This window comes from Panthera uncia, chromosome D4, assembly GCF_023721935.1.
Source record: "Panthera uncia isolate 11264 chromosome D4, Puncia_PCG_1.0, whole genome shotgun sequence".
Lineage (NCBI taxonomy): Eukaryota > Metazoa > Chordata > Mammalia > Carnivora > Felidae > Panthera > Panthera uncia.
Genome location: NC_064807.1, coordinates 38,977,231 through 38,991,326, shown reverse-complemented (window position 1 = coordinate 38,991,326; position 14,096 = coordinate 38,977,231). Strand labels below are relative to the sequence as shown.

At 41.7% G+C, this 14,096-nt stretch overlaps 1 protein-coding gene across 10 annotated transcripts in view; it reads left to right on the top strand.

Moving 5' to 3' along the window:
* Nucleotides 1–786: 786 nt before the first annotated feature.
* Nucleotides 787–14,096, top strand: part of ZDHHC21 (zinc finger DHHC-type palmitoyltransferase 21) — a 66,163-nt gene continuing 52,853 nt past the window's right edge. Inside the window, exons 1-3 of one of the 10 annotated variants that reach the window (XM_049635078.1) lie at nucleotides 787–1,116; nucleotides 8,611–8,742; nucleotides 9,156–9,292. The gene's annotated coding sequence lies outside the window, so the exon portion shown is untranslated. Of the gene's footprint in view, nucleotides 1,117–1,169; nucleotides 8,743–9,138; nucleotides 9,293–14,096 lie in introns of those variants that run through there. The other 9 variants (XM_049635065.1, XM_049635084.1, XM_049635059.1 and 6 more) reach the window with 9 other exon arrangements.

The following is a 14,096-nucleotide window of genomic DNA, read 5'->3' as shown; positions in this document are numbered from 1 at the left end:
AGTTAGTTTGAGCTAGGGCTGGAGGGGTAAGCTTGTGAAGGGCTTTCAATACCATCCTGTAAAGAAGTTCGGATTTGATGCATCAAGTAATATTCTTCTATCCATACATTGTCTCTTCCTGTGGCATGCAGACACAAAGGCTTGGCTCTCTACATTACCGCAGGCATTGCAGTACTGCATCCCAAGTACTGTTTAGCTTAGGTGTGGGAAGAGAGGGGAGGTTCTAGTGTATGTCTGATGTTCGATAAGATACTAACAGACCGGGAGGTGGATTATTTACAATGTTGTGTCGACTTATTTTTCCTAGGTTGCAGGGGTGGGAAATCAGGCAACTTTTGAATGTCTCCTTACATACGGCGAAAAGCTTGTTTGGGTGTGGACTGAGGTCGCCCACAGGAATAGGAAACATCTTAGTTGGCTGGGGCAATTCCAGGTGTAGGAATCACCTGGAGATCTTGTTAAAATGCAGATACTGAGTCAGCAGATCCGAGGTTGTGCATTTCTAACAGGTTCCCAGAGGATGCAGGTGCTGCGGGCCGGGCCGCGCTTTGAAACAAGGTACCAGGGGACATCCAGAGCGCGTTAGGGGAAGAGAGGCCTGTTGACCATTATCCCTGAAGGAATGAGGATAGTTGCAATCCTTAAAGGGAGGCCTCTCTGCAGTTCCCCACATAGGGGGGACGGAGAGGGTGTGGGGACAAAGAGAAGGACGGCCAGGGCACAGCTGGGAAGGTGGCACCGGGGGAGGGCGGAGGCGGCGAGGTGCGTCAGGTACGAATGTTCCGGTGACGGCGGTCCCGCGGGGCAAGCGGCCTGGGGCCCGCGGCGCGCCTCCTCCCGGCCAAGGCGCGATTTCTGCTCTTTCGGCCCTCGGCGGCTCCCATCGCGGCTCCCGGGAGGGGAGCGGAGACCGCGACGGCGGCAGCCGGTGGCTCCGGCGCGCGGGCGGGCGCACACCCACCCCGCCGGCCCCGGCGCTCCGGCTCCCGGAAGCGGAAGGGGAGCGCGGCCCGGCCTGGGAGACGGCGGCGGCGCCGGAGGAGGAGGAGGAGGAGGGGGAAGAGCCGCTGGCGGCCGCGAGAGCACCGGCGGCGAGAGCCGAGCCCGCCGGCGCCGGTGAGTGTGTGCAGGCGCGGGGCCGACGCGGCTGCCCTCCCCCCCACGCCCCCCGCCTTCGCCCCGCAGGGCCCCGGCCGCCGCTGCCCGGCGCCCGCCGCCCTCACCTGGCCGCGCTCCCGCCCCGCGTCCAGCCCCTCCCCGCACCTGCCCCCCGCCCCGAACCCGGCTCGCCGCGGGCCCGGCGGGTCTCTCAGCAGCTGCAGCAGAGCCGCAGCCGCCCGCCAGCTCCCCCTCCCAGAACTGGTGGCAGGGGTAGGGGTGGGTTCCTGCTCCGGTCGAGGTGATTTGGGGTAGTATTTTTTTTTTTTTTTTTTTAATTTGTTAAATGTGTGTCCCGAGTTTATCGCCTGGAAACTACAGTTTTCCCTCTCTGCACCCCCGCCCAGAAACCTGCGCAGGGATCCCGGGTTTATTTATGCTACTACAGCCTTTCATTCATTTCCAGATCCCTGGTGTGGGGCTGCAGAGGACTAGCAGGAGCAGAAATAGTTTGCTCCTTTATTGACCTTCTGCCTCCCTCCCCCGGATCCAAGAGTGATTTTGAGAAAATGGCTCACGGATGGCAGCAGTTTGCGCTTGTTACCATTCGCTGTAATAAATAGGTCGCTGGATTTTAAGTGGGGAGTCCATTTAAAGTTGTGGTTTCTCAAGCTATATTTGGGTCACATCTTAAAATCCCTTGTGAGTCAGTCAGTGGAGGATGTCTGTATCTCTAGGGCTGAGAGAACCTGACCGGTTATTACTCGAAAATATTGCAGCATAGCAGTCCATAAAAGTACAAGGGGGGGGGGCGGGGAATCAAGGTCATTGTGGGTGGGTCATAAATCATAGTGTAAAGTTACAGCCTGAAAGACGACTGAGGATAATTAAGCACAAGTTGTGTCAAATGGATCCTCAGCCTAGGATGCTAATATGTAACCTTTAAAAAGAATTCACCAACTTCCTTGTGGTAGTAATAATAATAATAACAACGAATAATAATAGTTATCATTTGATGACCGCCTGGTATGTGCTGTCCCTGGCTTTTTTGTGTAATGTCTTGTTAAATCCTTCCATTTCGTTAGATTTTACAGATGAAGTCCAGAGCGGTGTTTTATTTTGCTTTAGTTGTGCAACCTCTTAATGGCCAAAAAGATTTTTGAAGAAGAGATGAGGTGAGAAATCAATGGGAAGGAAAGAACTAAATGAGATTTAGTGTAGTGGAAAGAAAAACGACATTCTAGTCCCATTGCTTGTCACAATCTAGCTCTGGGGTCATGGATAGGCCAGTGACCCATGCTGTTTTCTCAGCTATACAACTAAGGAGTTAGGCTAAATTCTTTAAGGCTTATTTTAGCTTTCCCATACTACTTGGCATATGCTACGTTTGTAATTAATTTAAAACCCTTTAACATGCATGTTAAAAGCACATTTTAAGCATATACCTGAAGAAGTATAGGTAAAATTATATCAAAATATAACTAAATATATATTTCCATACTTTTGGAATAGTACGTGGCCTAGTTCTAGAATTCCTCATTGGGGATGTAAAACAATGGGATTATATCAGGTCCCTTCTGTTAAACGTAACATACTTTAGAAGCTATAATTGGAATAAATGAAACAGAGCGTATTTTAAATGATGGTAACTGTCACACTGCCTATCTCTGGGGTATTTTATTTAATAAAATAAATGCATTTTAAGATGCATCCAAGTAACCACCGGCATAACAGGTAGATTCTAAAGAAGTAATAATCAGTGAATCACAAACTTTTTACTGATTTGCCCACTGCCCGATTTCTGTAACTCATAGGGATTGATTCCGAACCTCTGGATGAGTGCGTGGATAACATAACGTCACGTGTTAGTGAAGAAACTAATTGAGAAGTCTAGTATTGTCTCCATGGAGCTTTTTTCTGGGATCGAAATGGAGTGTGAGTCAATACAGCCTTTTTCAGCGTAGAACGCTTCATAGTCGTATCAGTATTAACAGGCATAACAGGGAAGGCGGAGGAAAAGCCATTTTTATTACCGGGGACTTGTTCCCCAAGCTCAGTTTTACTTTATATTAAGGCATAAAGGAATTTTATATTGCGTTAGTAAAACATTAGGGCTCAGATTCAGTTTTTCGAGTGCACTAAATATAAATGGCATTTTAACATCCAGTAGAATAATTAGTGCATTTATGCTTCTTATTGAAGTTGAAAATATTTGAACTGTTTTGAATCCGTGAAAAACACAGGTAAAAGACAAGAAAAGGTGGAAAACCCCCAGTTTTTCTTGTAGGCGGCATAGTGACTTTTTTGGTTCAGCATCTTGGGTAAATTGAATAAACCTAGTTATTCACAGATGTGCATACTCTCTCTGCACTGCTCTCTCTGGGTGTTATCTCCCCCAAAATACGTTAGTGTGATGGTAGTTTATTTACTTCTCTCCCTCTTTTGATGTACCCTAGGAAAAAGATGGGACTTTTCCAAAGTTTGTCGTTGGCCTTTTAGGTCTCCCATTTGTGCTTTTTCCCTCGGGTAGATTAACCTCATTTAAGAGCCTGAGCAGATATCTGCTCTCTCCATCTACCTGTTACCGCTTCCTCAAAAGGGCAGGTTAGGTAAAATTAGTATTTTACCACTCACTGATTAATTTTATTGTAGTTATAACTCAACACGCTCCGTGTGATCTCAACCAGGCTTCTGATTTTAAGCCTTTTATCCCATAATTATGGAATGAAACCTAACCTACTGCAGGGTGTTCAGCTTCAAGCAAGTCAGGAGTGATTTTTTTTTTTTTTCTCGTTTAGTGTTGTTATTTATTTATTTTTTTTAGTTTTGAGAGAGAGAAAAAGCGTGAGTGGGGGAGGGGCATAGAGAGAGGAGAGAGAGCGAGAATCCCAAGCAGGCTCCCCATCAGCAGTGAAGAACCTGATGTTGAGCTTAAACTCACAAACTGTGAGATTACGACCTGAGCCAAAGTTGGACACTTGACGAACTGAGCCACCCAGGCACTTGGTCTTTTAGTGTTATTCTTAAACTGAGCCTGCTTTGGTAAAGCTTGGTGTGAAAGACCTCTGATTTAGGGTTTTTTGTTTTTTTATCTTTTCAACCTATCTTGGTGTAGTGGGTGCTAGGGGTAAGTAGCTAGTTTCCCTTCCCCCTTGGAAGAACTTGCCAGGTTCATTTCTGGCTTTTACTGTATCCGAAGGGTTTCCTTGTGCCATGTTTGGAGCCAAAGCTTATCTGTTGTCTTCCGTCCCTGCTCTGCATTCAACTCCAATTCTTTTCTTGTCTTTCCTGACCCTCTCCCGCATCCCTGCCTTCCTACGTGAAGATTCCCATGCCGACATTTTGTACTGACTGAAGCAACGTTTGGTCTCTTTAATTCGTATCGTCCACACCTTCCGAGCTATTTGTACTTTCTGTTAGGAGATTCTGATGAAGTGTGTCCCTGTAGTGCAGTATTTTTAATAGAGATATTAACTTACCTTTATTTCTCACTCATGAAGCAGGTACACAGAGGAGTAATGGCTCATGTTCAGTTTTGCCTAGAATGGAGTGATTTGAAGACTTGTTCTAGAAGCGGGTTCGTGAGACCACTGGTGGCGCAAATGTGTTCTACTTTGACACCTCTGCCCACCACATTTTCACAGAGTCTTCTTGGAGAACTCAGCGTTGAGTCAAAGTTCCCGACTTCACTAACTCATTCTTCACCAATTCCTGAAATTGGGTCCTGATTTGCTCCCATGTTTCCGTCCTTAACTTACCAGCCCAAAGAGATTGGGTTTACAGGTTTTAGTTCAGTCTCTCTGTTTGAGATCAGATCTCTGTTTTTGGTTTTCTGCTTGAAGAGACCTCATGCCAACATGTGGAAAGAAAACTTCTCTCTATGCTTCTAGTACGATACCAGCTGAGCGGCTGGGTCTCCTGAGATTTCTCATCTTTGACAAGTGTTCCCAGATGTTAGCTTTAGAGGAAGTAGAGCTGGGGCGTGGTTAAGTTGTATCACGACTCGATGTTTAAAAATGGGGACCCAGAAACATCTGGAGTTTACAAGACTAGAAGTAAAACTTCTTTTTGTCTCTCTTCCTCTCCTATCCCCACTCCCCTTTCAAGTGACTATTTTGAGAGTTCCTTATCAGTTGTCAGGCAGTTTCTCGTTTAAGCGTGATGACAATTCCAGGAGTTATTTTTATCACCATTTTACAGATGGCTAAACTGAAGCTTGAGAAGAAACTGCAGCCTGGAGAGCTAATGAGCTGTGTGAGAATTTGAATGTGGCTCTCTTTTTCGTATCCCCACAGGGTTAATTTCCTACTCTGTTGGAATAAACTGAATACCTATGTGTATTTAAAAACTTGAATTACATCGTTGGCTAATTGTTAGAGACAGCTATAGTCTGATAGTCTAGGTAGAATTATTTAATGTGGCCAATTTTCAGAGTAGATAACATCAGAAGTTAAATGTCTGTATAAATACGTTTAAAAGTATATAGTTGTAACTTTATTTTCAGAAGCAGTTACAAGTTTAGGGGTGCCTGGGTGGCTCAGTCCGTTAAGCGTCTAACTTCGGCTCAGGTCATGATCTCACGGTTGGTGGATTCGAGCCCCGCATCAGGCACTGTGCTGACAGCTCAGAGCCTGGAGCCTGCTTCAGATTCTGTGTCTCCTTCTCTCTGTACCTCCCCTGCTTGCACTCTGCCTCTGTCTCTCTCAAAAATACATAGACATTAAAAGATGTTTTTAAATAAAAATTAAAAAAAAAGCAATTATAAGTTTAAATTTTATACTTTCACATATTAACCATCTCTCTTGGGAACTTTCTGTGGGAAGTTTTATTGTATTCTTTTAGAAATAGCAATGTTAAAAATATTTAATGACCCTTTATAGTTATGAAGCTTTGGTACGTTCTTTGTTACCCCAAAATTACCTGAAGTTTTAAGCCTCGCATTGTTTCTGTCCCACTTAGGTGAGATTTGATTCCGTGATGTCGGTGAGACTGTTGAATTAGATAAAATGTTTATCCCATTTGGATGCTATCTCTGGCTGCAGGGTGGCTGTAATAACTGTAAATGTAGGAGGTGTCCTGGAGTCTAAGCCAGTGAATGACTGCGGTTTGACTCATAGACGGTTGACTTGTGCTATTACCTAATAATACTGACAGGAAGTGCTGTTTTGCTGAAACATTAGGAAGCCACCCTAGAATCCGAGCCATAGCAGCATTATTGACTTAGGCCATGTTTCAGAACATTTTGTTGTGCCACATTTAATTCTGGGTGAGATTTTTCTCTAGAGGAAGATGAATACGTCCATTTGCTCTTAGAGTAGCAGCTCCTCTACTTTGTCATTCCATATTTTGTCTCTAAAAATCAAAGGTGCAGGCAAGGAAACCATTCTTAGCTTAGTTCAGAAAGTTAGAGTAGAAACAAATTATATCTGACCATCTGACAGTCATGGACCACAGAGTCATTGATGCTGGGAGAAAATACAGCTACAAAAATCTATACAGGGAATGGAAATGATAATGATTTTGGTGTATTTTTCACATCCTCAGTATGTAACAGTTTCCTTTTGCTTTGGTAAGCAGTATGCTTAACAAACTTGTAACTTGTTTATTTCCTGTCTTGGAGAATGGTACCACCCTTTACATAGTCCCTAAGCGGAAAACTTGGGAGCCATCCTACAGTCTGCCCTTTGATTCCAATTGATCACCAAGTTCTTTCAGTTTTACTTATTAAATTTTTTTAAGTTTATTTATTTTGAGAGAGAGAGAGAGAACATGCGAGCAGGGGAGGGGCAGAGAGGGAGAGAGAGAATCTCAAGCAGTCCCTGCTCTGTCAGCACAGAGCCTGACGCGGGGCTCGATCTCACGAATCATGGGATCAGGACCTGAGCCAAGATCAAGAGTTGGCTGCGTAACCAACTGAGCCACCCAGGTGCCCTAGTTTTACTCGTTAAATTCTTAATCTGCCCTTTTTCACATGCCCCCTGTCTTAAGTGTTCCTTCTTCACCCCCTCCTCTCCGCACCCCCCTTCTAAGTAACTGCTGTTGTGGCCTTATCATGTACCCTCCTTTCTCACCTGGGTGACCAGTAGCTTATTTTATATAGTCAGTTTTGGAGCACTATCCATCCGCCCAAGTCCATTCTTCATAGCATGGCTGTTCTTTCCAAGGTGCAGACTTTATCATGGTATTCTTCTCCCTGAAATCCTACAGTGATTTCCCACTCTGCTAAGTGCAAAGTCCAGACTCATTGGCATAGTTTAACAGTGTTTTTCACTGAGATCACTCGTTTCTTGTGGGTCATGAAATCACTTGAGTGGGCTGTGACTAGAATTATGTATGTATTTAAAATGAACTAGAATAAAATAGAAGAACAGTATCGGAGTACATCACGTATATTAAATAGACTTTTTCAATCATGTATTTCATATAATCAGAGTGTCAAACATTTATATTTCTGTGTGTACTGATGTTGTAATGAAATATATTTCTTGGAGTTGAGTGTGCTCAGAAGGTTAAACGTGTTTTACATCATTCTTCTATGTGCAATGACCAGGCATTTCACTTTACTAAGGTTTTCTCTGCCTGCTTTTGTACTTTTGCTTCTTTTGCTCCCGTGGTCAGAAGAGCCTCCGTTCTTTGACGAGCTAAGTCACAGGTTTACTCTCTCCAGAAACCTTTTCCTGATGGCAACTTACCATGAGAAATGCATTCTGTATTGCCACCTTGTATGCACGTAAATACTCGCACAACTGAAAAAAGTTCCATGAGCCAATACCCATCTTCTGTGAGATGCATTCTTGCCCTCTTGCCCCCTATCTTATGTTGTCTTACATGGTATCGATCTTGTCTGTTTACTAGTCCGTCTCCATTGAGGATGGGGCCCATCTCTTTTTTATCTGTATCCAGTGCAGAGGCATAATGTATAGTCAATAGATGTTAATTGAATTAGTGAAATACTGAATTGGTGTATGTATATTATCTAGAACTCTCTACAGTATTATTATTTAAGCTTGAACTATAGAAGCTAACTTTTATGGTTGATTCTCTTAACGGTTCATTATAGGAGGATAACTTTTCCTTACAGCATTTTAAACTAAAACTTGCTTCTATTTTAAACTCTTCATTTTATGTTTATCAGTTGCAATTGGATAGTTCTAGCCTCACATCTTGATAGACATTACATTGCATCTTGTCTCATGAGTGATCTCAGAATCTGTTGTCATTTTGTGCTTTGTGGTCAAGAGTTTGATGAAGCCCAAATGTTGGGCACAGGATACTAATTTGATTTTATGGGAACTGGGTGGTTTCAAAAGAGAGAACTTTCATGTATGATGGAAATCAAGTGCAGATTTTGGGGGGGATGGGGTGGGAAATGAAAACAAAGTCAGGTGAAATGGAGTTCTCTTACTTCTGACTTTAAAACCTTTGTAATTGACATTTTCACAGTCAGAATATTTTAGCGGCTTATAATTTTTATCTTTTGTGAGAGATCATTATTTGTTAAATCATTAATAGATTCTCATGGAGAACGGTTATTGAGGAGAGATCCATTTGTTGGGATGTAATTAACAAAAGAATGAATCAAGATAAAACCTCTAAATGCAAGTACCAGAAAAATTACAACACGTCTTGGTGAATTTCCAATTGGTAAGTCTACATTTAATTTTATGCGGGAATATGCTTCTGTATTATGTGTCTTAGTATCCTTAAAGTCTTATGTTTAGATACATTAAATAATTGTTCATTTCTAAAAATAACTGTAGTCACATTATGTTTATTTAAAACATTTCATATTAAATTTTAGACATTTTCTTAAATAAGAAATTTCTTTTTCCATGAGAAAAGTAATTTGTACATAATATGAATTTCAAAAACATTTTCTGAATTACAAATCTGATATGGCTTGCAGCTGATGCTTCTGCACTACATTTAAAAAAAATACTAATTTTAAAACCACTTAATATAAGGGTAATAAGTATAGTGATAACGAGAGACTTAAATATTTTGTGTATAAGGTTGTGGTGTCTAATCAGACTCCCTCAGCTTTCTTTATTTTTCAGTTGGTGGAAAAGAATTTATAAGTACATATGTTTATTAATAAACTTAGAAGAACCCATAATCCATACATAGAAAGTGAGAGCTTTCTTCTCACTACTGTGTCCTTCGTAAGCCCAGTGATAACCACTCGTGTTAACAGGTTGGTGGATGTGTTTTCTTCTATACTTTTTTACGTACACACACATGTTATTTTTTAAATAGTTTATTTATTTTGAGAGAGAGACAGGGAGAGACAGACAGACAGACAGACCCAAGAGGGCCCCATGCTGTCAGCGCAGAGCCCGATGCGGGGCTCAAACTCATGAACTGTGAGATCATGACCTGAGCCGGAATGAAGAGTCGGACGCTTAACTGCCTGAGCCACCCAGGCACCCCTATGTTTTTTTTGACAAAAAACAATAATGCCATACAAACTTTTCTGTAATTTGCTTTCCCCTGTAACATTTACATTTGAAAAATTTTAAACACAAGAGTTGAAAAAATTTTATAGTGTAACATCTGAATATCCCTCACCTAGATAATAACTAATGTTTTATTAAGCTTCGTCACATGCTCATCCATCTCTTGGTCCATCTGACAATCCACTTTATTATTTTTTTTTGGCTCCGTTTCATAGTAAATTGAAGATATCAGTACATTTCTTCCACTCCCTCCCCGATACTTCGGCCTGTGTATCATTAACTAGAATTCAGTATTGGTTTATAGGGTTTTTTAAAAGGTATATTTACATACCATGAAATGCACCAGTCTTAAGTGTACATTTGCTGACTTTTGACAGATTCATAACCTGTGTATCTCAGACTCCTATCAAGATAGAGATCTTTATGAGGGAACCAGAAAGTTCCCTTTGTGCCTTTTCTTGTCTATCATTCTCCTCCTCTCCTCCAGGAAACCCCTGTTAAGCTTTTTCTCATATAACTTGCATTCTTTCATTCAGCACTTTGTGGGGGTAGCCCTGTGCCGATCTAGATCTACCTCCTTTTCTCCTTTCTTTTTTTCTTATAAAATTGTGGTAGCTTGGGGGTACCTGGGTGGCTCAGTCGGTTAAGCATCCGACTTCGGCTCAGGTCACCATCTCACGGTTCGGGAGTTCGAGCCCTGCATCAGGCTCTCTGCTGTCAGCAAGAAGCCTGCCTCAGATCCTCTTTTCCCCCCTTCTCTCTGCCCCTCCCTTGCTCGCGCTCTCTCTCTCAAAAATAAACATAAAAAAAATTAAAATTGCAGTAGCTTGGAAATAGTCTACACCTTGGAGATCTCATAGTTTATTTGACCATCCCCCTCCCTCTTCGTGAACATCGAAGTTGTGCCATATCTTTACGATTACAAAAGGCACTGTGTACAACACCGCGAATGTATATCTACCTCTACACTCTGATGAGTACCTTGGTAGCTATGACTAGAAATAAACTACTGGGTCAAAGAGTTTGACATTTTAATAGAGACTGCTAAATTGCCCTCTGAAGATGATTGTATCAGTTTACATGCATACCAGCAATGGGTGAGAGTGTCCTCTTCTGTACTCTCTCTCAAGACTGGATAATCCGTCTTTCTAAAAGGTTTTGAATACAAGGGATGAAAAATAGGCCTAGTTATTTCACATTTTCCTCATCAGTAATGATAAGCGACTGAATTTTTTTCCTTTGTGAATTGCTTCTCTATGTATTTACTTCATATGCCTCTTACCAGTCATACGTTGTAATCTTTTTGTTTAATGTTTATTTATTTATTTTGAGAGAGTCAGAGAGAGATGGCACACACAGGGGAGGCGCAGAGAGAGAGAGGGGGAGAGAGAGAATCCCAAGCAGGCTCTGCACTATCAGTGCAGAGCCCCATGCAGGGCTCGAACTCCCGAACTGTGAGATCATAGCCTGAGCCGAAACCAAGAGTTGGATGGACAGTTAACTGACTGAGCCACCCAGGTGCCCTGTTGTAATGTTTTTTTAAAAGGGATGCTGTATCTTTTAACTTCGTCTTTGGTGTGTTTTAGGCTTCACAAATTTTAATCCTCATGTGGTTACGCTTCACTTATGGGTCTTGTTTGTGAAGGTCTTACTCATTCTGAGATTATAAAACCACTTGCTGTTTTCGTCTACTACTTTTGCTTTTTATTTGGCATTCGGAAGAGAAAAATCACCGTGAACTGAGGTGACAGGAAGAATTTCATAGGGAGAGTGAGATTCAAATTGACCTTGAATTATGACTTGAATTTAAATAGAAGTAAGCAAAATAATAGGGCCATTTCGGATAGGAAGAATGAGAGAAGGAATATTTTTTTCATATTCACGAACAGTCATAAGACCAGTGGCTGAGGCGGAGAGTCCTATAAAACTGGAAGTTTCGAGCTCACATTTCTAGATTTCCTGTAAATACTTTTGGCCAATTTTTATCATTTTCTGAAATGTGCATTTTGATGTTATCATTTTCTGTCATATAATAGTTTTCCAAATCCCTTTCTTTTCCAAGTGACTCGAATATTCTTCCCGAGGAAAATACATGGTAAAATTTAGTTGCCTGAAAAGGCAAGAAAAGAAAGGTGGTTTCCTACTAGAATGGCTTGAGTGTTGTAAATATTTGTGTAGTCTGGTTTATTAGAGTTGAATTATAATATCTTTTAAAAAAGTTTGTGCGGTAGTAATTTACATCATTATTGAAGTTAGTCACGGCACTCAAGTCGAGTTACCAGATAGCAATCTTCAAAAATGTTGAAGTACCAGTAGGTCTACTAAGTTACATCAAAGTTTGAGTCATGAGCTCACCATTTAATGTACCAATTAGCATGTTCGAATCTCTAGCTAATGAAAGTATTTTACAAATGCCACCCTGGAGACCGAACAGCAGCAGTGTGTTCAGTTCGGTTGTGGGTCAGGATGCGTAATAGTTTCTGTTCAGCCGGAAGCCACGCCTGGTGGATATTAAGCGAGTGGAGTGACCCTACAACTCTGCCAGTTACGTGTCTCTGGTTGTAACCTGATTTGGAGCTCTGGGAAGACTGCTGTTTGCTTCTGGACAGTCTAGGCTGTAAGGCTTATGTGGCACTAATTTTCGCTTATCAGGTATTTAAAAAAAACCCAAAACATTCACCATCTCATTCATTGTTTTCTTTGTCTATCCTTGGCTTACTTTTCCTTGGGGATGCTTATTCTTTTAGAGCTTGTTGTCTGTATCTTTTACATGCAGGAAGAAAAGACACATTTAACTATACTTTTCAGTATCTAGTATTTTCAGTTGTGAGAAATCTCTTGCAAGAAAAAATGTATTATTTTCTGGTAGAGGAGACTACAGACAGTTCAAAAAAATGAATGAGTAACAGTTCTGCTAGTTGTTTTGCTGGCTTGTCTGCTTTTCCGTTTCTAATATTAATACATTTAGAAATAAGTAATGAAAGGATCCTGTTCTCTGTAATTATTGGAATTCATGGTCTGTTTTCCAGTCCCGAATGGAACTGAAACATTGCAAGAAAGAAGGTACATGAAGTTAATAATATTGAACATGTTGAGAAACAGAGCCTTCTGTCATTTCTTTTAGCACTTGATGGTTGGCAAGACTTTAAAAATAAACATTGTTTTTAATGTTTCTCATTTTAACTACGTAGACAGCATACCATTTGTATTTGAGCTCCTTCGGTTTTTAAAATGATGATACCCAGTGTACTCTGTGACTTTCCTCACTTTAGTGATCCCGATAGGTCTTTTAATTTTCTAATTAAAAGGTAATGGGGTTCAACTTTTACTTTTTTAGGGCCTGGACACTTTTTCCTATTTTAGAATTCATACGTAAGGACCAGATCTGATTTAAACAGTTGGGTTGTGTTATATTTGAGTTCTTGCCTTTTTTTCTGTGGCTCCAGTATTTGCATGTTCTGAGGACGAGAGGATCAGGGTATTACTTTAAAATGAGCTAATCCTAAATCTTTTTTCCTAAAGAACATTGGCAAGACGTCTGAAGGGGTGGTACCCTGAGTCTCTTCATCTGATGATAGTAAGGGATGAAAATCTGGGAGTCATTCTGGACTCTCTCCTCTGTAACTCCTAATATCCATTCAATTAGTAAAACATACTGGGATGATTGTAACTGTTTTCTCACTTGATCTCTTCTCCAAACCTAATTTTGGCTTTTGCCCTTTCTTAGCCTCACTGATCTCTAATTTGATCCTCGACACTAGAGCGTCGATAATTTTTTTTTTAAGTATAAATGTCATTATGCTAACTTCCTTGCTTCAGTAGCTTTCCAGTGCCTAAGAATGAAGCGTCAGCATTGTAACATGGCGTCTTTATGCCATGATGTAGCCCCTTACTTCTCATCACTCACTCTCCACTGAGAGCTTTATGATTTGTGATGGCAGTTTGTAACACTGCCTACAGTTTTTGTCGTCTATACCTCCCGCTCTTCCTTCTGCTTGCAGTATTGTCACTTCTCTCTCTCTCTCTTTTTTAATTTTTAATTTAATTAATTTTTTGAGAGAGTGTAAAGTAGGTATGGGCAGAGAGAGAAGGGGACAGAGGATCCAAAGTGGGCTCTGCACTGACAGGCTGACAGCAGTGAGCCCGACCTGGGGCTTGAACTCACAAACCATGAGATCATGACCTGAGCCAAAGTCAGACACTCAACCAACTGAGTCACCTGGGGTCCCCTTAATTTTTTATTTGAGAGAGAGAGAGTGCGCGAGAGAGTGAGCAAGTATGGAAGGGGGGCAGAGGGAGAGAGAGAGAAGCCCAAGCAGGTTCCACACACTTAGTGTGGAGCCTGACGAGGGCTCAATCCCATGACCCTGAGATCAGGACCTGAGCCGAAATCAAGAGTCAAACGCTCAACCGTCTGAGCCACCCAGGGGCCCCTGAGTAACATTTACTCATCTTTTAAAACTGAACTCATATTTTACCAGTTACAGGAAGTCTTGCCCTAATTTACCTAGTCTCCATCCTCTATGCCTCTGGTGACATCTT